We start from the raw sequence: 26,558 nt of genomic DNA, 5'->3' as shown, positions 1-26,558 counted from the left end.
TGAAATGTTACTCTGATGTCTTCCTGGACTTGCTGAAGCCTCAGGAACCATTTTCTCAGCTCTGAGTTACAATTGCCATTCTGTAACTTTTGATCTTTGGCACTTCTTTCCTAAATTCTATGGCTTAGAGTTTATTTTAACATTTTCTGCAAGAAAGGCTCCCTGACGTTGGTAGGGTTCACTTAGGTGCAAAGTGACACCATATATTATTTGTAGAAGGAATGGGGAAAAGAAGAATTGGCAAGTTTGCATTACCCTTTCTTTTGTCTTAGTGCTGCCCAAGGAAATAGCAATCTCTGCAAAGAATAAAATCACAAAATGTTTTTCTTAGTGCTTCTTTCTGATATGTGTGTGCCAATACACCTGGGATCTAGAAGCCAAATAGATTTGTTGGTGATCAATATTTGTTATGAGCCTACCAGCGTAATTTTTATGTTGCTGTTGCTGAGGGCTTTAAAGATAATCCAGGCTTTGCTAATTTTCAACCTTCTGTATGAAAGAGGCAGCTGGGAAGATGCACCCAGTGGCCATTATCCTTGCTTGGAATCCTTGGCTGGATAGTTCCCTCCTGGACCCTGTCCTGGCTGTTGCTTCCAAGCCAGCTCTTCAACCCTTCACTCCCAGATACAGTAGTGCAGATGCTTTTTTGGGACTCCTTAGGCACTGCTGTATTATGCTGATGCAAGGTTTCTCCTTCTCCATAAGATCCCTATTACATAATATCACCATCAATCAAAGTGGTGGTGGAAGGAAGCAGAATTGTCTTAGGTTTGGTGCAGAAACATAGTTTAACATAGATTTAGACAATCTATTTTTTTCTTAACTTACATATTGCTAATCAATGCCATACCTTCTACAGCAATCATTAAAGCAAAACCACTGATTAAACTATTCCAACCATTTAATGAATCAACCTGTACAAGGAATATCTTCCACAACCTTATAGCATACTAGGAAGGGCTTTGAAGTGATGATAGAGTGATGTGTATTTGAGAGAATGTACTTTCCTTGCATCAGGGCTGCATGCCAGATGGGATTTCTTGACATGGGTATGAGCACAGGAGTGCTACAAGGGAGCACAGCTCAACTTACATTTGTAGAAGTGCACCTGCCACAGGGGATTTGATCCATTACATGTTTTGTTTTGAGGATTTGAAAATCCTCAAATTTTTTGTTTCTCACTCAAACTCCTCTTGAGTGGCATTCAGGGCTGCACCAGGTACCTTGTTATTGTCCTAGAAGCATAGCTGCTTCTCAAAAGTGTTCTTGGTTTGTTTATTTTTTTAGTGTCAGAAGGGACTCTGATATCTAGATTGACATTCACTTATTTGCTTGTTCTTTTCTTCTGGAGAGTAGTGAATTTTACTTGGAATTTTCCTGTTTTCAACCAGTCCAAGCAGGATAAGGGGAGACTCCACAGCAGCTGAAGAGCAGGAAGCCCCTCTTCCCTGAGAGAAGAGCTGTGATTTATGTTCTCTTCCCTCCTGAATAGTTTGAGATAAAAGAGTGGGATCCTAAAATAACATTCTCTGGTGGGAGTTATTCCACAGCTCCTTGGAATTTTGAGAGCAAGTTAAATCCTTTTGCTGACAATGGGAATCTTGTTGTAGCCTTGGATGTGGCACTGCCTTGATAGTGCAGGAAATGTCAAACTAGAGATCTGTGGAAGGGGGAAGAATTCAAGGCTTTGCTTTTTATTGTCCCATTTCTCACATGTTTGATTTAAGCATGAAAAACAGATTCCTTTTTGCTTTAAAGGTCCACCTACAAAACTTTGAGTCCATGAACAAGCTTGAGCACTTTGGCTGATAAATCAGTGAACCTCTCTGTGACTTGAGATGGAACACAAAGTCCAAGAACTGTCAGGGAGAGGTGCCCAGGCTGGTGTCCATGAGATGTCCAGGTACCTGCCTGTACCACAGGTGCCCAGAAGCTGGTGCCTTAAAAGTAAAGGTGACCCAGTAGGAGCAGGAGGCTGAAATGGCTGCTATGGTAGAGGAAAAATGTACTGGGGGAAAAAAGGAATGAGTGTTAGGGGCAAGACCCCTGACGGAGAATTAGCTCCCTGAGGAATGTGAGAGCAAGTCAGGTTACCAGATATGAAACTGGCTTCTCTGGTAAAGTTACCCTGCTGTGACTTCTACCATTGCTGAGCTGTGGAGGTTTTACAGTACACCTGGTAACAGCACATGTAATGCATGTGTTCATTATTTATAATCTGGCAGAGTTCACAAACTGCTTTTGCATGAATGGTGTTGCTTGATGATTGTGTTGGAAGCTTGTGTGATGATGATTTCAAAGCTTGTACAGCAATAAACACAAATCCTAGAGTGCTGTGTGTTTTAAAGTCCCTATTCTCAAACTGATCTGACGTTAGAGGACTGAATGTAAACAGCTGTGCAGATTTCTGTAAAACTACACTGGTTTACGTCAACGAGGGTTGTGGCCTAAAATACTTGGGCATGTTTAACACAGTGCATTTGTCCAAAAAATATGATGAAAAGTCTCTTTGCAGTGCCAAGAAAATTGTCCCACAAGCAGTGGAGCACACTCAGTCCATCACTGCCAGCTCGGTCAAGGCTGAATAGCAGCTGACGAGCCCCAGAACTGGGTAAATGCCTCTGTAATTTGTCTTCTGACACTGCACTGCCTGCAGCTCTGCCAAGGAAATGGAAAAATGTGGAGAGAGCCCTGAGCTACCCGTCACAACACAATGAATCCAGCTTCCAAAACTGTTGTAACTGGGGCGCTGCTCTCCTTGCACATGCCAGCAGCTACAACAAACAAAACAAAAGCAACAACCCTCCTCTTTGAAGAAACAAGGGAGGGGGAAATCACATGATTTGATATTTTGTGAAAGTAGTAAAAAACATGGTGGTTTGTGCAGCAGGGTTGGGAAACGAGGCAAGTCTAGATCCATGTAAGCTCTTTGCTTAGGTCCCAGTTTCCATATGCCTCTGACCAGAAAGAACTCAAGGAAGCACAGAACATTTTCCTTTTGGTCATGTTCTGTCACATGCACTTTATTGTGGCAGTACATCCCAGCACAGCGGTGGAGCAGGAACTGCTGGTGCAGACAGAACATCTCCTTGGGCACCAGTAGGTGAGGTGCTGACTTCCCAGGGAATGGTCTATACTGTGTTCTTGTTGTGAGTATGAAGTCAGGAGAGCTCAGCAAGGGGCTGTTCTTGCAGCTTAGGACCCTCAGAGTTTGGATGCAGTACAATTGCTTGCTTTGCTTTGTGTCATGGACACGTAGGGTCACGCCAGGGATCTCCTGAATCTCCAGGGTGCTTTGAGAGACAATGCAGCTTTCTGATCATGTGAGTATATAATGTCCAAAATCTTTTCCTGTTTGTTCCATGTTTTCTCTTTATTTTTTTCTTTTTTTTTAGACATGTTATTAAATACAATACTTTTTATTCACATAAAGTAGATTTTTTCTTCTGATAAATACATTCTTCAAACAGAACTTAATGGCCAAAATTTCCTGAGCAAAAATAAACCACATCTCTGGGTTGAAGCTGTGCTATGAGAAAACATAGCTCTTTTCATCTTCAAAGTACTGTGCGAACTTGAAATAATAGATTTTTTTAAAAAAAAATTCAAGCCTGTGAAGTATGTATTAATGCTCCAGATGAAAGATGGGAACCAAGAAGAGAGGTTAAGTTAAAGTTGTTGGGATCAGAGCCAGCTTTGCATACTCTCTGGGCTGCTTGGACCTATGGAATATGAAATTCATGCTTATTCATACTTCTGCCAGTCCACAATCGTAGAATATCCTGAAGTAGAAGTGACTCACAAGGTTCATCAGTCCATCTCTGCACAGACACCCCAAAAATCCCACCCTGTGCCTGAGAGCAGAAACATTTTCCAAATGTACCTGGACCTTGGGGCTGGGCCCATTCCCTGGGGAACCTGGTCAGTGCCCTACCACCCTCTGGGCAAAGAACCTTTTCCTAATTTCCAGCCTAAACCTTCCCTGACGCAGCTTCATGTCATCCCCTGTCCCTGGGCACTGGAGAGGGGAGATGAGTGTCTGTCCCTCCACGTCCCCTCATGAGGAAGCTGTAGAAATTATTTAGATGTAATAAAACTTACAGGGTGGAGATTCACTAGGAGTAAATTTGTTTAGCCTTATTCTAGCGCCAAGGAAGAGCATCGTTGAGCTAATTGCCCTCATTTATTGCCTACTTTTGAATAATTAAGATGAGAAACTTTCTACCTATTGGAAAGAAAGTAAAACACAAAAGTTTCCAGTGTGCTTCATGCTGTAACCCAAGACAATCTGCATACTTGTGCTGACACACAGAGAATTTCATTGTGGGATTTTTCTTTTTTATTTTGTTGTTGTTATTTTGCTGAGCAATGTTTTTCCTGCTTTGGTGTGAGATGTGTGCTGTCCTTCTCTACAGCAAATGTATGAAAGTGGCCTTGGTGCTACACTAACGACCAATTCACTGATTTACAAGCACAGATCACTGAATATGATCTGTTGTAAGTGTATAAGGACTCGTAATTGATATCAGTACTTGGCAGAACTTGGAAATCTAAACATCCCTCCTTTCAGTCCCGGCAGCCACTGCTGGCAGTGTCCATTCCTCACTCCCTGTGAGTTAGCAAGAGCAGTTCAGAAGATGTTTTTAATGAATGTGTTAAGCAGCTGAGAATGTTCCTAGGAGTGGATTAAACCTGTTTGGCTTTACCATTGGTATTAACTGTTCACAGGAAGTGTTTCTAGGACAGGGACCTCTTAGAGGTGTTAAAAAATAAAGTGTATTTGGAGTTTTCAGGCTCTGAAAAAATCTCAGCAATACCTTTAGGAATGGATGTGTGATATTGCAGTGTGGTGACTTTATAATGTCCTGGCAGCTGTTAGGGTGGCTCAGCATGTTGTGATGATAAAGTCTGTTTATTACAAGTGTGGTAACATAAGCAGCATTGTAACCTAAAGATTTAATTTATATCTTGACTTATTCTTGCAAGTGTTACAAGGCGAATAAGAAGGAAATAGAAAATTAGAATAAGATCTGGGATGTCTGAAGTGTGAGATTTTGAGTCCAAAATGTTATGCAGATGCCAGGCAAGTACATTTGAACCAAATGGGAAAAAAAAAAAAAGTTGATTTATAGAAGCAACTGTTGTTTATACACAGGTCACCAAAGGAGCACATTATGGAAATTGGCAATAAATTAAGATGAACTGAAGGCAGGAGATGGGATGAAAGAATGAGCCTACCAGAGTAATTCAAGTACAAGTCAGTTGAAAGGTTTATCGTGAGGTAGCTACTGTTCCCATGAGATCAGGATAGGGGAAGGCAGCCAGATGCTTCCCAGATCCTGTTTTATTGTCAGGAAGACTTTACTTATTAAGGATCAGGATTTCCATCTGCAACTTCAAATGGATGTCAGGGGGTTCAAAATGCAACCCATGGTCTGAAACTGGCTTCAGACGTTCCTTATTTTCATAAAGCACTGCCCACAGCTGCCGCTGGGCTTGGCAGTCATTGCCCTCAGAGCTGTACCATGAACACCCACTGACAGGAGCAAGGGAAGAGGAAGCACTGCCCCCAAGTCTCCCTGGGTCCCCAGGTTTCCTGTGGAATCTGATTTCCTTGGCACTGGAATCCCTGCTGCCATTTGCAGTAGGCTGGGGCTTATGGCAGCTCACTGGGGAAGTGAGCTTTGGAGAAGTCTTGTGTCACTTGGCTTCAGCTGTGCTGTTCAGTCCACGCTGTCCTCTGCCTTTGAGACCTCAGCAAAGCTTCTGAAGGGGTGTAAGGAAGTCTGAGTGTTCCTGCCTGCTCAGTCCTGGCTTGTTTTGTGTGCAGCTGCTTGAGGGAGTTTGGAGAACTCCAAGAGGAGGAGCACACTCTTCAAGGTTTCCATTCTTCAGAATTCAGAATTCCATTCTTCAGTCTGGAGAACTCCAAGAGAAGGAAACATTTGAGGTTTCCATTCTTCAGAACACGACCCTATAGAAGTGGCTGGGAGAGTGTTCCAAGGTGTGGGAGCTGTGGGGAACAGGGAAATTCCCACATAACATTGCGTGTGCATCCTTTGGGCGTAAGATTGCGCTTCTGTCCACTAAATCTGTGAATTAAGAAGCAATAATAGGTATTTGAGCATTATAAACAGTGACCACATTTGGACAAGATGTTGTCTGGAAAGTTGTCATCTTTTCTGTTTGTTTTGTTTAAACTCAACCTCTGATTTGCTATCCTGCCTTCAGCTATGTTTTGTACTGTATCTTTCAGACTTACCAGAAATGAACTAGTTGCTAATCTTCAAAGGGAGTCTTAAAAAAAAGAAAAGTTATTGCTTTAGGAAATGCTGTTAAACATTATGTGTCTCTGTTTTTCTCATCTTTTCCCCTGGACAAAAATCAATATTCCTTCCTACTGGTAAGAGGATGTAAAGCTACGGCAGGTGTTGGCTCTCCAGTGCAAACAGATGAAGAAGGAAGGAGGATTCACTATTTGGGATTGATCTTTTCTCAGATTTTCAGAGGAATGTGGTATTATTCTATATCCATATGTTGCTTGGTGCTTTGTCTGCTCATAAATAGATTAGAAGCAGCTGAATTTCATGTGCAGGTAGATTGATTTTGGGGGTTTTTTTTGCTTGCTCCTTACAGTTCATGTGGAAAGGCTTGTAGAGCATCTTACCACTTTTGGATAATGGGCTCTGTGTGCTCAAATGAGAGATTCCAGGGTTGTGTAAATGCACACATATTTAAACAACACCAGTTATTTTACAACTGAATTAGAAATATCAAGGCATTCGTTTATTTGGCATCTGCTGTGCCTGACTGAATTCATGTCCTTGACAGGGAATATATAACAATTCCCTAGTTAGCATGCCCTTGCTGCCCTGTACTGTGGGGAGGGCCTGGAGCAAGCAGGTGATCCCTAAAAGGTTTTAATAATATATGAATGCAATTAAAGTAAATGCAGGTAAAATTTTGACCTTTTTAAATCTCTAAAATTACAGAGGCATCCTGGGAGAGGGGTTTGATATACAGGTGCCCTGGGGGCAGGGAGAGAGCATTGTCACCATGTGGGTGTGAGGTTAGGATGCTCTTGACTTACTTCCTTGTCACAATAGAACCTGGAAGGCCCCACAGTGTGAGAATGGCAGCTCTCCTGCTCCTGTGCAGCACCACAGAGCCTGTGCTTGGGATGTGGCTGCTGGCAGAGAGGGCAGCTGAGAGACCTCTGGGATGTGGCTGCTCCAGAGATTTGTCCCTGCAGAGAGTGGATTTGATATCCTGCAAGTTACACATGAACCCTGGCTAGGGATGGTGTGGGGAATGGGCAGGCTGGAATCACTCCCTTTCTTCTCCACCTCTCCCAGCTTCATTTGGAGCTGGCAGCACATTGCTGCAGAGGAGCAGAGGTTGTGGGCTGGGCTGGCTGGGTGTGTGTTCACAAGCTTGTCCTACTCTGCTGGGATTTCTTCCTGGGGACGCCTGGAATCCAGAAAAAAAAAAAACGTGGGGCAAGGCAGCCACAGAGTGGGGGGTTTGGATGAATGGGATGCATCACTGATGTCACTGGTTTAGGGCTCTGCTGTCCCTCGGGAGGTTGGAAGGTGGTTTTCATTTTTACTTTTTTTTTTTCTTCTTTTTCATGGTTATGAAATACTTTATTGACTTAATAAAAGATGATCACAAAAGTTAGGCTAATAAAAAGGCTAAGCTACAATCTAAAGCTTCATCCTGGCAGCCTCTTTGCTGCATGAATAAAGGCTCTGCAGTGTGGCAAGTTGTACAATAAAATCACACTAAGAAATAGCAATGGAAACAACTAATAAAAACTGATATGAACCTCTAATTTTAAGAATTAATTCAAATAGAGCAGAGAACAATACATAATTTTCAAGGTGGCGATTGGAAAGGGGTGGTGATTGGAAATATCACTGCAGGCTTATAATTTTGTGTTCACATAAATCAAATTTATGTAGTCTCCTATTGCTGACTATGGAAAAACTATTCCAAATTGTAATTTTGTTACATGTGTTTCTTGTGAATGGTTTTATTAGTTTTTAGATAATATCAAATCTCTAAGGACAGGCCTGAAGCTGGAATAATTGTAGATTTTCTCATGCTCTGCTATTTAAAACTTGTTAACCATTCTGATCTCAAAGCAGAAATGCTGGTCCAGAGAAAAATGGACTTTGGCCACAAGAATCACAGCAGGGATCTCTGGCTGTGTGCTTTGTTTCTTGTTTCATTGCAGCTAAAACACAGAAGAGACCAGATTTATTGGTTTGTTTTTGGTTTGGTTTTTTTTGTTTTTTTTTTCTCCATTTGAGCTTACCTAAATTCAGATTAACCCCTTAGGAAATCTCTTCAGGCTGTTTGGAGGCACAGCATGACTTGGGGAAGCAGGAGGTTTTTGGCTTCTGGTTTGATTTTTGATCAGTGAGGATTTCCTGAAAGGAAGTAATTTTGAGCAGTAGCCTTCAAGTACCCAATATCCATCTTATGTTTTAAATATTAGTGACTGGTCTTCATTTGGCCCTGGAGGGCTTGTGGGGAGGACAGTGAGGGTTGGATCTCAGTCGTGAGCTAAAGGACTTGATATTTTCACAGAAAACTTATATAAGCCTGAAAGCTTCTTAGCAACTATTTATAAATTCATCTGTCTCCAAAGTAACTTTGAACCCTTGTACATAGTGCATCTGGCTTTAGGGCAGTCAGATTTAGTGTTCAGGAGACTGCCAGCAAACCAGTTCATCTTTGCTGTGTGGGGCCAGTCACTGTTGGCAGTCCTTCACTGGGATTTGGGCACTTGGAGTGTTGTAGCCTTAGACCTGTGCCTTGCCTCTGCTCACTGTGCAGCAGCCTGGTAGGGACTGAGAAGCCCCTGTGCTGCAAATGCAAGGAGGACAGCCCCGAGGGGTCTGACTTGGCTGCAGGACACAGTTGTGATTCTCTGCAGTGCTCCCAGGCTTTGTGTGCAGTTGCCGTGGTTCTCCTTGATAAATAGCTATTCCAGTGTCAGCAGGCCTTGACAGAGTTCTTCCATGGCAGGGAAAAAAAAATATCGGTGTAAGGCAGCTCCATTACATAACAAAGGTTATCTGGAGGCACAGATACTCTGAAAGTCCCCTCTGTTCTTTTCTATTTCCAGGGACAATCAGCTTATTCTCATTTTAAGAGCTTACTATCAGTTCTGACCCATTTAAAATTCACCTGCCAATTGAATTGTATGACAGGACCTGGCTGACCCAGGAACAAAGGGAAATGCTCATATCTTTTAATGAACTGCCACAGACCAAGAGCTGAAAAGAAAAAAGGGAAGAATTGAGTCAGCTCTATGAGAAACAAAACTTTTTTTTTTTCACAAGGCAGGGAATAGGAGCTTTCTTACTAAAATATTGTAAGTGGCTTTGCTCTATTATCTGTTCTTCACATCCTTGAATTATTTATTCTTTCACAAGAAAGCAAGTTTGCATGTGGGTGTTTCTCTGTGCATAGTTCCCTTCCCTTTTCTAGTGATTATTCTGCCAGCCTGCTCCTCCCTTCCAGCCCTCTCCCAACAGAGAGCTGAGGGCAGAGGATGGTCAGCCTGTGTTAGCTGCTTGTGCAGGACACAGGAATGACTCTGGCATCAGAAGGGAAGTATTGCCCAGTGGCTGTAGTTCCAAGGATCAGGACTCTTAAATGTATGGCCCTTTGGAAAAAAATCTGCTTTCTAAATTCCATACTTGCATTTTTCTCATGTGTAATGTTGGTTGGGTTTTTTGTTGTTGTTGTTGTTTTTTCTTTTTTCTTTTTTTTTCTTTTTGAGGTGATGGTGATTGGTTCTAGACATCTGGACTTCTTAACAATTCATTCCATAATTGCCACGTGCATATCCCTGATACCTGTTAGGTGATTATCTGAGCAGGGACTGAGCTGCTGGGGACTTGGCAATGGGTTCAATTTTATTCTTTTGCTTATTCTTTTGCCTGTAACAGCTAAAGAAAAGTGAACACTATCAAAGCCAGTGTGCAGTTATTCCCCCATCCCACCCCAGTGTGGGTAGACTCTTCCCTCTGTGCTCCTTTACCAATTCCCTTTCCTTTCCCAGAGGCAACTAGTGAAAAAAAATGTGCACACAGCAAATGGAAAAGTGATACCACTGAAAAAATATTCTGGGATTGAAGTTCCCAATGCCAAGTACTGTAGGACAGAGTTATTAGAACAGCATCATTTCTGACAGTAGTAATTTGAAGTTCTTTGCTTTTTTAGGCTTCCTGAGGGATTGGGGTCTTTTATTCCCATCTTCTGCTTTTGGAGAGACAAGCAGTAGGTAATCGATGGATGAGATGAACCAGATCACACAACTTCTCCCTAAGGGCTGTTCATTGTCACTGTCATGTAGTAGGGGATGGTGAAGAACTTTTTATGCCATTTTTAATGTTTCTTTTCAGAACGAAGATTTTAATTGATTCTATTAAGTCTCACCATTATTTACCAGTTTGAGTTTGTACATCAGTACTAATTGGTACTGAAGTTGACAAGCAGGGCCAATCACAGCTCTATCCCTTAGGGGGGCTTAAAAGTGCCTTTTGTTTGTGCATGTGCAGCTCCTTCCTCCTATGGTGTGAAGCAGGATATCCTGGAAAATTCCTGCCTTCTCCTGCCTCAAAACTGTCAGAGCAAGATGTGGCCTCTAGGGAATGACTGGTGACGAGGGAGGGTTTTAATGCAGAGGCATGAAGAGGGTTTCTCTTGATTTTTTAAAATAAGCTTTTCTTGGATTTCATCGGTTGCTCCCAGCTGGGCAAGGCAAGGTCTGATAATGGCAGGTTTTATCCCATGTCATCTTCTGTGGAATGATCAATGTCTGAAGTGATTGTGGCTGCACAGAGTCCCACTGGGCAAATTCTCATACTCTAACAGAGGCTCCTGCCTGGTTATACAGATTTTCCAGCAGTAATTTTACCTGGTAGGAGAATGAGAATTTTTACTTACAAGCTGCACTGGTAGGAAGGACTGAATCTGCTAGGGAGGACTTCACCTTAGCATAAGAAAAGAAGGAATAAAGTGGTCAGGCTCACATTGCCTTGCTTTTGGCACTGTGAAGTTGAGCTGTTGCACTTAATACCTTAATCAGTAAATCTTCTTGTAGCCAAGCACTTGATAAAGTGTCACTGTGAGAGAGAAAATAAAGGGGTGTGAACACTTCAGCAATTTCCAAGCAGTCATGTGAGTTATGGACAGCAGGAATTCTCTGCTGGCTTTCATTTGTGGGGGAGATTTGTGAAGCTGCCTAAGGATCCAGACCTCTTTGAGTCTTGCTGAAGGAATATGGAGCCTAATAACACGCTTCTATTTTTCACATATCTAACATAAATAAGAACTTAAGTGGCTGTTAATGCTCTGGTAGCTGAGTGGTTTATGTCACTTTCTGTCATTCTCACTGCCCCACTGCTTGCTCTCAAGGGATCCAGTTTAAGGTGCTCCCCTAAAAATGGAGGGCTTTGGGGGGTTTGTTGTTGCTTTTTTTGTTACAGTCTGCATGAAGATAGGACAGCTGGAGAGGAAGGAATTTGGCTGGAAAGCTCCTGGCTCTTGCCAGGTGAAGTTACTTCCTGATGGAAGCATAAAATCAAGGGCACCACTGGTTTCCTCCTGGCTCTGACTGTCCTGGCTGTAAAGTGTTTGGGACTTTCCAGTGAAAAATGTTCTGAAAGGATAAAATACTACTCTGTTACACAGCTTTAATGGGGGCTGCAGCTTTTGGTGTTTCCCACCCCTTCCTTGTTCTCAGGTTTCAGTCTCTGAGTTTGTCACACATCTAAAATTCTTACTTCTGTTGCCTAAGTCCTTACAGTTACTCTTGCTGAAGCTATTTGCTGATGTAATTTTTCAGGGTGGTGACATAAGTACTGCTGTGCTCAGTTTATCAGCTTTTTTTTCCAGTTTGTACATCCAGAGCATTTCTTTTAACACTGAGTTTTAAAAATGCCTCACACATCAGTGCCAAAGGCAAAAGAAGGTATATTTATTTCTTCTTTTTATTTCTTTTTCCTTTTTTTTAAGTGCAGCTGCTGGAAATAAAGAAATTGCAATGCACTGCTCCAGGGTTGCTTATAACCAGTGTCTCTTGGCACCCCAAAGCTGCCTGGCTTTGTTGCATGTAAAGTTTTGCCCCAACATCGGGCCTAATTTATAGCTGATATCCAGAACAAGGAAAAGTCAAAGAAAAAGTGATGTTTCCTAGGGAATGAGAAGCCCTCGCCTGGCACTCATGAATTACAAGGCTGAACTTTTTAATGTGTCTCTCCTCCTCCTTTTGCTCGGTTTTGTTGCTGCCTCCAGTAACATTTTTCCTGACTATAGTACCATTGACTCCTGTGATAGTTTAATAGTTTCTGCTGTTTACACAGTTGTCAGTTAAATTGTTGTGATTTAAATTTGCATGCAGGGTTGGTGAGTGCTCAGAGTTTAGGGTGCTACCCCAAAGGTAATTTGTATTCTGGGTGCTGGAGTTGTCTTGGTAACACTTAGGTGACTGGAAACCATTTGCAGAGAGGAAGTTTAATTCTGATATTGCTCACCGGTCCCAGTGCTGGGGATCCACTCCAAGCTGGATGGTGTTTGGTAGTGACAAAAATTTCTACCTTTACCTTGTGGCCAGGGCCTTCATAGGGTCTTACCTGTGCTGTTTAGAGAAGACTTCGGAGGAACATATGAAAATGATTCCTCTACTTGTACCTTCATTTCTGATATACTGAGCTGGAGGATGCTGCTGGAGGCTGAATTCTTATCTCTGAAACTTGATTTTTGGTTCTAATGCTACTTTTTAATTTCTGGAGGGTACTGATTAACAGGGGCTACAGGTCACTTGCTGCACTGTCAGTATATGTGATGCAACAGTCTTAAAAGATAAAAAAGTTAATTAAAAAAAACCCAACCTATTGCCTTAAAATTGTGCACCCAGAATAATGTTTCTAGTGTTATATTAATGCTGGGGACCAGGAAAATTACTGTAGTATTGCAAGTTTAGCACTCCATACTCTAGTATGGCCGGGCATTTACAGATTCCTGTTTTGAATGGTCTAAAGTAATATTGCTGATTTTTTTTATTGCTGAAAAGTGTCTGGTATTTCATTCTGGCTGCCCTGGAGGGAAAGAATTTGTACTTTTATCACCTACAGGGGCCCTGTACAGAAAAGCAAGAAAGCAGTAATCTCAGAGACATTTTCATGGTCACTACCTCCTATAAATCCATTCATAGCTCTTCTTAAGATAACCACAGTGACAAAAGACTTAATGAGAAGACAAATGTTGATACAATGTCCTGAGTTTCTGGTTTTTCTTGCAGCAAAAAGTGTATCTCCTGTACTACATTTAAATCTGGACTTAAATAATAGCAGTGTCTTACTGCAATACATCTTGGGGAAAGAGGCTTTTAGAGCTAATCTGAATTGGAATAGCTACAGTGACTTGAGACCAGACAAGCAATTTCTCACACCAGCTGAGGGCATGGTGCACGTTGGGTATTTGGAATTACAGACTGAAATCTGCAGAGCTGTTTCTGCATCGTGCAAGAAATGCTTTCTCCACTTCTTGTTTTCCTTCCTTTTGTGAATGGACCACAGGAGAATAAAGCAAAAATCCACTTTTATACTGCTGAAAGAAAGATTGAGGCTTTGGTAGTGACTTACTTTAATAGAGTTTTCTCCTTTTTTTATCTCTGGATGATTTCCATAGGTTTTACACAGATTAATCACTTGGCCTCATGGAATTAAAAGGTAAGAAACAAATGGGGGGGCAGGAGTAATAGTCATTGGGATAATTATATCTGTGGATGTCTTTGGCTTATGGCACTTGATCTTTCAGCAGTGTTCATGTGGGACTCCATAAGCAGTAAAAAGTTCACAGTTCCATAAAAATTTATGTTCCCTTTATTCTCGTAAAACACAAGTAATCATGGAGTAGCTTGGGTTGAAAGAGACCTTTAAAGGTCATCTAGTCCAACCCTTGGCCGTGAGCAGGGATGTCTTCAACTAGATCAGGTTGCTCAGATTCCTGTCCAACCTGACTTTGAACGTTTCCAGGGATTCGGCATTCACATCTCTGGGCAACCTGTGCCAGTGTTTTGCAATTATATAAAAAATACCTTCTTTATATCCATCTTTTATTCCTTCTATCTTATATACCATACAAGAATTTATTGTTTTTTAGACTTGTGATTAAGTGCACACTCCTTTGGATGCAGCCCAGGACACGTTTGGTTTTGGGGCTGTGAATGCACATCTCCAGGTCATGTCCGGCCTCACATCCACCAAGCACCCCAAATCCTTGACAGGGCTGTTCTCAGTCCTTCTCAAATACCTTTGGAAATCAGTTCAAAGACACGGGAGACTTCTTTATGCTTGTCAGTCATACTCTGGAAGGTTATGTTTTAGGATGCTTTTTTCTTGCAGAGTCACGGGAAGTGCTGTGTGATGAGTGTGACTGCTTAATAATGAAGTAAAAAGAGAAACTCCTTCTGAAAGCAGAGAAATCTGTCTGCAGCTGATGCTGGGGTACCAGTGACATAAGGATTGCTTATTAACCTACACCTTCTCTGGGTTTGCTTTAGGATCATTTCCCCACTAATGGATGGAATGCTGCATAGGGCCAAAGGCAGGATGCTCTATCCACATGGCTTTGTTGCATTAGGCTGGAAGGGGCTTGGTTTCTTAAATCAGGGGAAAACTCAATTCATCAACCTCTCCTTGCACAAAGGAGGAGGGTTGTTTGTGTTTAAAGGCAGCAGGCAAATTGGTTTCTCTTTGTTTTGGCCTTCCTGGGCTATTGCCTTGCTACTCCTTCATCTCCAGAGAGAGACTCACAGGTCCTTTGTTGCCTCCTGCTCATTTCCATGGCAGCCGATCCCAGTGTGGAGGACCCAGGCCAAACAGCCCTGCGTGGATGAGCTGTGGGGAAGGGAACAGCCGAGTGTGGGAGCAGGGGAGAGCAGGAGCAAGAATGGAGCCTGTCACTAGCACTGGCTGTATGTAATTGCATAAATTCCATCAAGTGCATCCCATGGTTTCAAGCCCCTGGAAGCTGTAAATAATGTGTTTTAATTAACGGGTTGCCAGGAGCTTTAAAGGAAATCAGATTGGACCGAGGGCTGCAGAATTCGGTGGCTGTGGTGGCTGGAGCATACAAGCACTTTGACTAACTGCTGGTTGTTCATTTCATTTTAATTAAATGACTTGCAGATTTGAAAGCTCCTGCCATGCTCACCTGGGTACTGTTGAAATTTGTGGTGTGTGGAGCTGGGGAATTGGGCAAAACTGGTTGACAATAGCAGGGGAGAGACTCAGTCTGAAAGCTGTGCAGGGCTGTTACCTTCAAAGTCATGCAAACCACAGCGTTTCCTGTATTGGATTTCTTTGTGTGATCCTTGTGGTTTGGGTTGCACACTTTCTGTGTGTGCAGTACGCTTGGTGGTGACCAAGATTTTCAAATTTCTCATTTCCATCCTGCGTCAGCTGAGCTTTAGGGCTGGCAGTGAGGAAGGAGCAGTTGCTCTTTGCAAACATTTCAAGTCCTGCGGAGTGACGTGTGCTGTACGTGTGATTTGTGTAGCATTTGGTAACACTGAGCTGCAGAAATGAGCAGAATGAGCAGTGCAAGGGCCACTGAAGGGGAATTTTTAATGCCTTTTCCTGTCAGTATCTCCCAGTACAAGCAGGGTTGGGGACTGACTGTCTCTGCCTCGTTTTCTCTCAGTGTGTACTGAGGTTAATGGTGCTACCCTGTGGTGTGGGGATGTGGTGGAGAGGAGGTGTCAAAGATGGAGCTGTGCCAGTAGAAGTGGGAGCACAGGGGTACCTCAGATGGATAGATAAAAGGAGATTGTCAATCCCTGGTGGGGTCCAGTTTACCAACAATCTGCCTGCTGCTCCACCGACCTCAGATCACAGCAACTGGAGAGTAAGGGGAAACGTGCCCACTAAAAATGTTGACATGGTTCCACCATCTGCTTCTACTGTATTAACTTTCCTGACTAATTGCATGTGTGATGCTGTGCCACATGGTAGCTTTGTTCTTTACATCAAAAGACAAAGCTTCTTTGTGTTTCTTATGGACCTTTGAACCACACTTGCCATTGAAGGCCCTGTCAGTGTGACACAGTTGCTGTTGATGTCTTCTTGCCTTGATGATTAGAAAGCTCCAAATAAGTATCTTGGTCATACTTGTTAATAGGTTAAAGGCTATGGTTGCATGAATCATAATTTCCATGTTGTGCCTATTCAATTCCCATCCCCAGGACACAAGTATTTAATACTGCAATGCATGAAAGCATTTGACAACACACGGTGATGGGTGAAGAGGTTTGTGCTTGAATGGGGGAGCTGCGTGACCTGTGCCCAGCTCGTAACCTGAGCACTTGCCTCAATGCAGTGCAGGAGCCCATCCGCTCGCGCTTCCTGGCAGAATATTAACAGACATTTGTTTGGCGCTGTTCCGCCGCAACAGACTTGGATCAGAGGATGAACCTGCTGTTCAGTCTGAAACGATGCTGGCTTTGGAGACAGGCTTAAAAATGCTTTTGTGTGCGATCCCTTACAATTCCCAGGGCTCTGATTCAGCGGTCTTAAAGCGAGATTCCTGGCCAATTAGTCGTTGGATACAATGAATGTCTTCTTTACAGGGCAGCTAATAGTGCTGTAGAAAAGGTGTCTTCACAGGTGCATGCACAGGGACATCTGTGGCACTGGTTTGTCTAAAGATCATTAACAACCAGGCTCTAGTCTTTCTTTTATTGTCTTGAGTATTCCCAATGTTTTGCTGCCCAGTTAATTTACTTTAAGTTTGTATTATAGCTATTGGTATGATATAAGAAAGCTTTCAGTACTATTTGTTATGGCATAAGGGATTTCTGTGTGTATTTTTGGTTTTTGTGGCATTCCAATTATTGCTTTCAATTTTCCATTTCTATTTTTGGTGTCTGAAGGAGTTACATACTTCAGGACATAAAGAACTTTCTGAAGTGCCATCGTTTTGTTATTAATAAAGTAAGTGGGAAAGAAGGAATGAAGCTGAAGACACTAGACTTAAATATTCAGAAAAATCTCTGTTCCTTTTTTATGTTATTGACTCTTCATTCTTCCAAGACACTTCAGTGCATATTTTAATTGTAATATTTTAGCCTCCCAAAAAGTAAACCATGGCACTTTTTTTTTCTTAACTGTATAGAGAATTTCTTGCGTGTTTTACCCTGCAACTTATTGATTAAAGTAGGACCAGATGAAAAAGAGCAAACATCGATCCAACATTAAGCAACTGGACCATGTATAAATTGACATAAAAAGCAGTGCTGCTTCTAATAAAAAATGCATAAATGCAGCAGAACCAAGCGAAATAACAGCTTCATTCCCCCTGCTGTTGGCTGCCAAACAGGATGCTCAGGTGTGTTTTTGCCCATGTAATTCCCTAATTGAGAGCACAAACCCTCATTGCCTCTCCCTCCTGTCCACCCACATGGATTTGTGCATTGAACCAGCAATACCTCCTCAGGCATCCCAGGTCTGTTACACTTCTTGTATCCCCTCTCCCTGTTTTGTACCCACACGAGGCATTATTTTGCCACTGCAAAATGGATTGAGTCTTCAAATCTCTGATTTAGGCCGTTGGTCCTGACTCTTGACAAGCCTCTGCTTTTTTCCTTTTTCCCCTTTCTTTGTTTTCCTAGAAGCTGGGAGCTTTGCATTGACTTTTGTTTGGTTTCCAGCATGTCCTTAGATTTGGATAATTTATATGACAGGTCAGTGATACTTGTACTGTTAGTCATTACCATATTTTTAGAAACATGTAACGCTCATGCATAGGAATGTCCTGCACATGTGTTTAACCGTGCTTAGAGACACAGAGCTCGCAGGTGTAAATATCAGGTTGCTGTTTTTCCACACAGTTGTATGGATCAGTATGCAGCCTGGACCCAGGCCAAGTTCTGCAAAACAGGGTATAAACAGTGTTTGTTTCTCTTGCTGTTTTTAAGGCTGATTTGCAGAGGAATTGACTTTGCCTGCAGTTCTGGGGACCCCCAGTGTGTAATGGTGCTTCTCTGCTCTGAGTGGCAAAGGTGGCTGCTGAAATTGCTGCTGCTTCCCTGCAGATGTTTTGTGCTCTCACAGCCCGTGTCAGCCAAGTGGGCTGAGTCACAGACCCTACCAGAGCAGTGACAAATGTGCAGCCAGGGCCTGAGGCTTGCCAGAAATGCCTGATGCTGATTTGAACCCCAGATCACGCAGCTGCAGTGAAAGCGTGACAGGGAGTTCATCGTACCTGGCTCTGAGCAGGGTTTAGGGCCCCTGGGTTTATCTCCTGCGTGCAAACTTGGTGTGAAATTCTGCTGGAGGTGCCATGTTTTGCTTTGGTGCACTTTAACCTCACGGTGTGTACACTAAATTCAGGCAACGAGAACTTAAATGCTGTGTCCAAGCTGTGAAAGGCAAATTCTGTGCCTGTAAACTCCAGTGTTGTCATGTTTCAATGTGACAGCATGAGCCAGGTAAGAAAAGGTGGCACATCAGGCTTTAGGGGTATTCTTTGCTATCCTCTCCACTGGTCTTGGAGATTTTCTTACCACCATCTGTGAAAAAGGAATCATACTTAAAAACATCAAAGTGAGCCGAGAGCAGTGACTGTGTAGAGAAGCCTGTGTTTTCCTTCTGTCTCACTCGGTGAAAGGATCTGCATTCACATGTCTTTGTCTCTTTTCTCTCTCTGTGCTCACATGCCTTAGCCTCATTTCTCTAATTTTCTGAATAACTGAAGGCGATTTGATCCATAAAATATGGCTGTTCTCTTTTCCTGGTACCTGTCTGATAAGCTATGGGCATATGTGCAGGTGGGAACTAAAATTGCTCTATCCACTCAACCACTTCTGCTTTTCTGTCTTACTATATTTGCTCTCAGAAATAGTTTTTAGTCTGTTTTGTCCTCAGGAAACCTGGCTTATATCACTGGGGCATTGACTCAGGACACCAGAGAGTTTTGTCATCAGAGGCTTTGGTTTATGCTGAGGGTTATAAAACCTGCACTGAAAACAGACATCACAGGGTGTCATAAAAACATCTGAGACCAATTTTGCACAGAGACCACTGAGACCAATAATTATTATGGACTTTGGGGATGTTTCATCAGGGTAGAATATGGCCCCTAGGGTTCAATTCCCAGAAACAGAAAGACAGAATAATACCAAGTGCCTCTTGAGGAATTTGTGGACATCCTTCATTGTGAAATAATATACATGTAGTTGCCACCCCAAGAGCTTCTGTCTTGCAACAATGTCTTGCTTGTTAAAAAGAAGGCAAAACAAAACCCAGAGACAGACAAAGCTGGCAATTCTGTCAGCAAAAGTGAGCGTGGATGAGCTTCAGTCAAAGAAATATTTAGAAACAAACTGGAAAGTCAGAGCATACCAAATCCTTTGAAAAGGTCATGACTGCAGCAATATGGAGTTCTGGAAACACGTTCAGCTTCCACAGCAGAGCGATGGCTGCTCTTTTCCACACAGAGGAAATCTTGATGTGAGCTGAGATACGGCGACCGCGCCATCCACCGTGGAGGAGACGTGGGCAGGCCCTTGGCTGTGCCACAGATTGGCTGCACGAGTTCTGACTCATTTAATGCCTCTGTGCCCGCGAACCTGTAAGGGAGGATGCGACTCCTGCATTTGCAAGTTCTCAGATCTCTTACAGGGAGCAAGTTTTCTAATACCCCTTCCATTCAGTGTTACCTTGTATAAGCTTTGTTGTAAGAAAAGATCCATTTACTGAAGGCAAACCTTGTCTGTGTACTTGGCAGCCTTTTTGTCACTATTGCTGCTGGATGAGGAAGAGCCTCAGTGATATTTTGTCAGTGGCGTGTTTTGACATTGAGCGGTGGGTCGTTTTTCACACCTGCTGTGCAGTGTCACACAACAATGAGGTTGATTGGTAGCATCCAGAGGTGACTGCAGGCTGGACAGGGCCGTCAAAACTGGAGTGTATTTCAGATACTGGTAGGAAAATCTGTCCTTTCTTTCCCTTCCTCTGCAGAAGGGCATGATTTTCCAATTTACAAGTACAGTGTGGGAGAAGATGGTTTTCTTGTGGGTTTGTTTGTTTGTCTGTTTGTTTTTTAATTCCAGAGACTTGAACATTGAGGTGAAGGGGGTTCCTGGATTATAAAAATTAAGAAATTGTCATAAAACCTGGGTTTGTGCAACTTAAAAGATGATTTATGAGTGGATTTTTAAAACACGGAGAAAGCTGAGGGAAGAATGGAGGGAGCAGATGTTGGAGGGAGCTTTGCCTGAAGGAGTGTGGGGCATGTTCCTCTGAAGGGAGTGAGGCAGCACTTGAGCTTTCTGCCTGGGCTGTTCCCAGCTGCGAAGCTCCCTAGGACCAAGCCCCAGAGCCCCAACTAAGCCTTCAAACTTGCAAGGAGAAGTTGTCCTGAATACCAAGCAGTGTTTGACCAACCTCTAAAGCCCTCCAAGGAGCATGCCAATCCAAGTGGACTTTTTGTCCTTGATTTTTCTTCAGGGGAGATGAGAAATGCGGCTTTTCCTGTGGTTGAAGCATGGTTTGGAGGGACAAGTGCTGCATTCATTAGACCAACTTACATATCTGGTAAAAAACAGAGCAAGCTTTAAGCATACAGCCCTTTCTTAAAGACTGAAATGACAACAGCAACCTGAGGACTGGCTGGGGAAAAATATTGTTCAGTTTTACTTTGATTTATGTGAGTAAATTTAGGAAGAAAGGCCTGTATTTGTTAGTTGAAGTCACTTTAATTTCATACATAAGAACAGTATGTTGTTTCAGTGTTCTGCTTTTCATAGGTTTCAATTAGGTTCTGTCATTTTCCTTACATTAAATTCAGTGTTAAACATGAAAACAGATTTAAATAATTCTAAATAGGAGACTTACACATATTACCATTTAAAATGCACGAAAGTGGATACCTTTGATACTAATGAAAAATCAGACGTGACATCTTTTGTTCTTCTTTTAAAGTCATTGGTTTGATTTGATTGATCTAAGGGGCTCCAGGCTCTGCAGTTGCATGTTTTGGTTTTGTGAACAACAGCTTCAGGCAGCCCCCAGAGCCTCTGACTGGGCTTCTGTCAATGGGGCCTTGTTTTCTGGGGCTGTTTCAGGGGGTCTTGGGGAGAGGTTTCTTTAGAATGTGTTTCATGTGGAGTATCAAAGGGACCATGGTCTGTGCCTGAGCACTGGCTCTTTGAGGGGATCTGATTAATCTTGCTGTATAAAAGTAACTGCCTGCTGAGATGGCAGTGTCAAAAGAAGTGGCCAGATTCAGAGCATGGTTAAATATTCCCTTTCATTACTTCAAGGTGTCCTTAGTTGTATGAAAATTAAAAGGACTTGATGATCCACATCCACTAGGATTTCCTGATATTTCAACTCTGGGATCTTCTCTGTTGCCATTTTATAGCTTCAAACCAGCACATTCCTGGGATTCCCATGCCAGTGATTTGGCAGCGGTGGCTGTGGCAGAGGTGCTGTGAAGGGTCAGGCTCCCAGTACAAGCAGGGAATGCAGCACCTGCTGGGAGCAGGAAACCACTCCGGGATGGGTCGTCCACACTCCCTGTGACACTTCCTCCTTTGCAAAACCAACAGCAGCAACTGAGAGAACTCGGGCTGCAGATGTTGGTTAGGATTTTCAGATCTCCTTAAGGACAACTAAGATATCCTTGGAGTACAAAACCTGATCAAAGGATTGGGGATCAATAGTACAGATTCTTTTTGAAGGGCAGAGATGCTGTCAAAGTATTTAGTTAGGGCTCAGTCTCCTGCTCCAAGTGTTTTCTTAGTTTGGGAGTATGTATCAAATTTGTGGTGAACATAACTTCGATTTTTTTTTTAATTGTTTTCTTCTGTTGCTGGGAATTGCATTTGCAATGTCCTGGTGGCTGTATTTGTGATTCAGGAGCTGACTGAGGGTATAAACTGAAAACAACTGTTTGCTGTTGAGTTTTGTGTAGCACAGAAGCTTTCTCGAGCTGAATCATGAGTACAGCCCTTACCTGTCTCTGGGAAGCAGAAAATCTTGTTGGGCCAACCCAGTGATGGAGCTGGGCTATGTTTTGCTCACTCTCAGACTGGATTGATGGAGGTCCTTAGAAGGTGCAGAGTAACCCATAATAATGATGTATTTTGTTCTGGGAAGAGCTGGCTTCTGTCCCATTACCCACAGAGCTGTGGTTGGCACTTCTCAGGGCAGAGTGGTGCTGATGGGCTGAATTTTAGCTCCTCAATTCAGCAATGCTGCTTCTGTTCTCATATGGAGCCTTGTCGGGGGATCTGATAAGTCACTGATCAAAGTTGCCACTGAAATTCCCCAGCATGAAATGAAAGCCTGTTTTGTGAATTTTAGTGTCTGGCCTACCATCATCTCCCCATTATCACGTCATACTGGGCTGTGCTATTTTATTGCTGCAGAAGGATCACAGCAAAGCTTTCATTGTATGGGGGTTTTTTACTGTATTTTGTTACATTTTACAGCAGCTTGGGTGAAACTGTTTTCTGCTAGAAGACTGGATATTGGCTGCAAATGAGAGCAGATATACAGTTTGATGGGAAGTCTGGTGTTGATTCAGAAATTAAAATAGCAGGATCTGCATAAAGGAATGAGGGTAGTGGAACAAATTAAATCAGTTTTCAATGAGTTTGGTGTCTGGGTTTTTTTTATCCCTAATTGCCACCTTCCGTCTGCCATACACCCACCTTGGGATGAGATGCAGATTCTGGGCAGCCCTGGCTGACTGGCAGCCCATGGGGCACGTCAGCCCCGTGGCCACTTTCTGCCCTTATCTCCCTGTGTGGAACTGTGACTTCGACTGTTCTCTATTCAGCTCCCAATTTTATCAAATTTGTGAGATTAGACTTATTTTCCACATCTTTCCCGTCTTTTAGAATTGGTGGAAGTTGGCCAAGGGTTACTGAGGGAAGAAAATGGAGAGAGGGAACAGTTTGTAGGGTCTTTGTGGGTTAACACTCAAGGATGCTCTCATTTGCCTGGCTTTTTGTCTGGATACACAACCCAGAGTTTGAACAAATCCCTTTGTCTAGAGTGGTAGAACTACATAGGGTTCATTGTCTAATGGGGGAAAAAAAAATTCCCCTCACTTTCAAGTGTCCTTTACAGGCAAGTTGTAGTAAGAAAATATGGGGTTTTGTGTGTTTTTACATTGCTGCTGCTGTTGAGCAGCCACATAGAACTGTCGATAAAAGAGGAAATGTGTTCATTTTGCTTTTCAGCTGTTGGCTTGGGGAAATTGGGAGTAGCAAGAAATGAAACTATTTTATTGGTATTGCTTAATATTAAAGAAAAATAGGAATAAACAAGGCCTGAATTGGAAAATGAGTCATGGAGGGCCTGGTGTCTTATAAGGTGTAACTGCAAAGATGTACCTGCCTTCTAAAGTCTCTAAAACTGAGGCAAAAGTGAAGTGAGGTTAAATGAAGTGACTGAGGGCATCAGGGGACATTGGGTTTTATTAGAAAGAGGAAAAAAGAGTAAGTCCTGGACTCTTCCATTAGATTCAGATACCTTGTTTGGGTTAGTGTCAGGGAATTTGATCTTTCAGAACTAGGTATTTCTGGAAGTTGGAAGTCACATTTGTATCATCCAGTCCCTGCTCCTAGCCAGTACAAGGCTTGTTCCTTTCAGTGTGTATTTATTCCCTCCAGTCTAATTAAACATGTCCCCAGTCACTGCTTTTTTATGAATTCACTCTGTAAATGTTCATGCTCTAAACCACTCTCCCTGGGTTCCCTGCTTTTAATTTGCTACAGGGATGACCCCTGACTCCTTACTTGCAGTTCAGGATAAGAGATGTGAGTAATGGAAGGAAAAGGACATTGTGGAAAATGAGGGGCCGTGTTGGGCTTGATGCGATTTTAGTTAAAATTCAGCACGTTAGGGTATTTTTTTGTCACTGCTGTGTAAAATTGAAGCCTTTCCCTCTTCCCTTGCCTTTCTTTCTGGGAGAAGAGAAGTAGGAGTACCAGACTTTAGCTTAGGCCTCCTTTGGAGAGCTGCCCAAGCCAGGGCTCATTCCCTGTGGGAGCTGAGCCCCACGGTCACAGTGGAGTTTCTGACGGATCTGTCCCCCTGCACATGTGGGAAAGCAAAAGCAGGAACTGAAGGCACATGAAGCAGGAGTCCAAAGGGAGGCAGGCTCTTTGGTGTCGCTGTGTGCAGCCGAGCAGGGGAGGAGATGAAAGCTCTGTGCACGCTTCGGGAGCCGGCTCTCTTCTCGTTCCAGGTATTGCTTTGCCCCCTGAGGAGCAGATGCTCAGGGATGCTGTGACTACTCACTCCTGTTTGTTTATGTTCATTTGGAGGAGACGTGAGCAGAGCTGCCTGAGCTGCTTACGGCAAAGGAAATGGATCTCAGGGGTACAATTAATTTTGCTCAACTATTTCTGAGCCGGGTGAAACTGTAAAATGAACCCGTGTCCTCCCCATTGTCTAAAAGGGATGTATTTATTTATTTTACATTTTAATGCACCGCTGGCAATTTATGGTGTGAGCCTCAATGAATTATTGATAGAAGGAAGGTGTATAACATGGGAGATTAATAAAAAGGGTTATCACACTTCAAAAAGAAAAAGGAAGGAAAAAACAGAGAGCTGATATTTTAATTAACTGCTCCCTGCCTGCATTGTGATCCCAGAGACATGAGGATTGAGCGCCAGAAGGTAAATCTGGTTGGAAATAAAGTGATTCCAGTCTTGTATTAGAGGTGAAAAATGAGACAGTGCTTCAATATTCTTGCAGTTTGAATAATCTGGGTTACTGTTTGCAACAGAAAGTGGAGTTATTGGAATTGAGACAGTCTGCAGAGCTCTGACCCAGTGCTAGAGCATAATAGTAGTAAAAAATAATTGCAAATACATGATAATATTTAAAATGGAAATAGCAAAAAGAAAAAAAATAAAATGGCAGAAGTAAATATAAGAATCATAAAAAGGTTTGAGCTCCCCCTCTCTTAATCCTGTTCCTTGAAGAGATTAGACAATTTAGATTCAAACAAAGACCAAACACTTCTGTATCCTGCTGGTTTTTGTCATGGGACTATGGGACCATCAGGAGGACGTGGGGACATGGTGACACTTCTGGATTTGGCTACTGCTGGTGAGTGGTTGTGCCCAGCTTTGTTTTTCTGAAGGGAGGGAGCACATGAAGTGTGAAGGGAGTGAACCTGCCACTCCTCTCTGGGGCTGGCCCCTCGCTCCTGCATCCCCACATCCCAGAAACATATCAGACTGTGAGACTGATGGCAAAAGGAGAGGTTTGTCTTAGGCACAATAGTAGTTTTATTGCTGCTTGGATCTCTGGAGAATAAGTTAAAGGACAGTTTTAATGTGGAAAGCAAGATACTAGGGCATTGAGAGAGCAAGTACAAAACAACATTCATTTTCAAAATTAGGTTTCTAATGTCTGCAGTATTACACTGGTCTCTCCTTTTTGGATGGAGCTGTGATTGTTTCATTCGTAGATGCCACAACCTTCCCCTGAGAGCAGATAGCAGCATTTTAACCAGTGAACTTCCCAGTGGGCAGGAGAGCGTTCTCACTTCAGCTATGCATAGGTATCCTATCAGTATCAGCATTTCTGGCCATTAAATACATCAGATTCATTAAAACTTGCATTAAATACCCCAGAAGTGACGTGCAATAGCCAGTTTCATGAGCTTTGAATTTCTAAAAGGAGGTATTCTGGAGAACATCTTTTCCCTCTGGTAACAGATGTGCAATGTCTTTGGATGATCCTTAGCATGACTGGTGTCTTGGTTTGTATGGAAATGTTTTTTCTATCCTATATTACTCCATAATATGTTCTGAATGGCTGAACAGAAAATTGAAAATTGTCTCTTTTTTTTTCCTTCCCTATTCTCCAGAATTTGGTTCATTTAGCAAATGAAAGGGAGTAAATGTATGTTCTCTTTAAGAAGTGCATTCTGAGAGATTGTACAGCTGCTTAGTGGTGCTTTGCAGTGTTTTCCTGCTGGATGTCCCCTGAGAGAAGCTTCATGTTTTGTGTGATAGAAAATGAGTGCTTTATTTCAGCTATGTAGGTCTCTTCAGCACCTCACACAGAAATGTTCCATGTTTCCTGTATGGGCACGTGAGTGATATTTAACATGACTCCCTTCCTGACAGCAGCTCATGTAGGAAAACAAGAAAGGAAAGTAAAAAATCAAACCCCAGAGGCTTATTTGTTGTGTTTATTTGAAAATGTTTGCTGGAAGAAGTATTGATGTAGCAATATATGTGCACATGACTTGTAAGAATGGCTTGGCAAGCCCAGGTCTCCCTGTGAGGGCAGCTAAGCCATGGAATAGGCTGCCCAGGAAGGTTGTGCTGGCTCCATCTTGGTTGAGTTTTTTTTCCTATCAGACTGGATAAAACACAGAACAGCCTACTCTGACCTCGGAACTGAGACTGTCTTGAGCAGGAGGTTGGACTTGGTGACCTCCTGAGGTCCTTCATTACCTGAATTTTCCTGTGATCCTATTAGTTGTGAGCAGCTTTG

The 26,558-nt window shown here is 42.8% G+C and overlaps 1 protein-coding gene across 1 annotated transcript in view; it reads left to right on the top strand.

Moving 5' to 3' along the window:
* LRP8 (LDL receptor related protein 8) overlaps window positions 1–26,558 on the top strand; it is a 167,340-nt gene that overhangs the window by 76,077 nt on the left and 64,705 nt on the right. The gene's annotated exons all lie outside the window — the stretch shown is intronic.

This window comes from Cinclus cinclus, chromosome 8, assembly GCF_963662255.1.
Source record: "Cinclus cinclus chromosome 8, bCinCin1.1, whole genome shotgun sequence".
NCBI lineage: Eukaryota > Metazoa > Chordata > Aves > Passeriformes > Cinclidae > Cinclus > Cinclus cinclus.
This window is presented reverse-complemented; position numbering and strand designations above follow the sequence as displayed.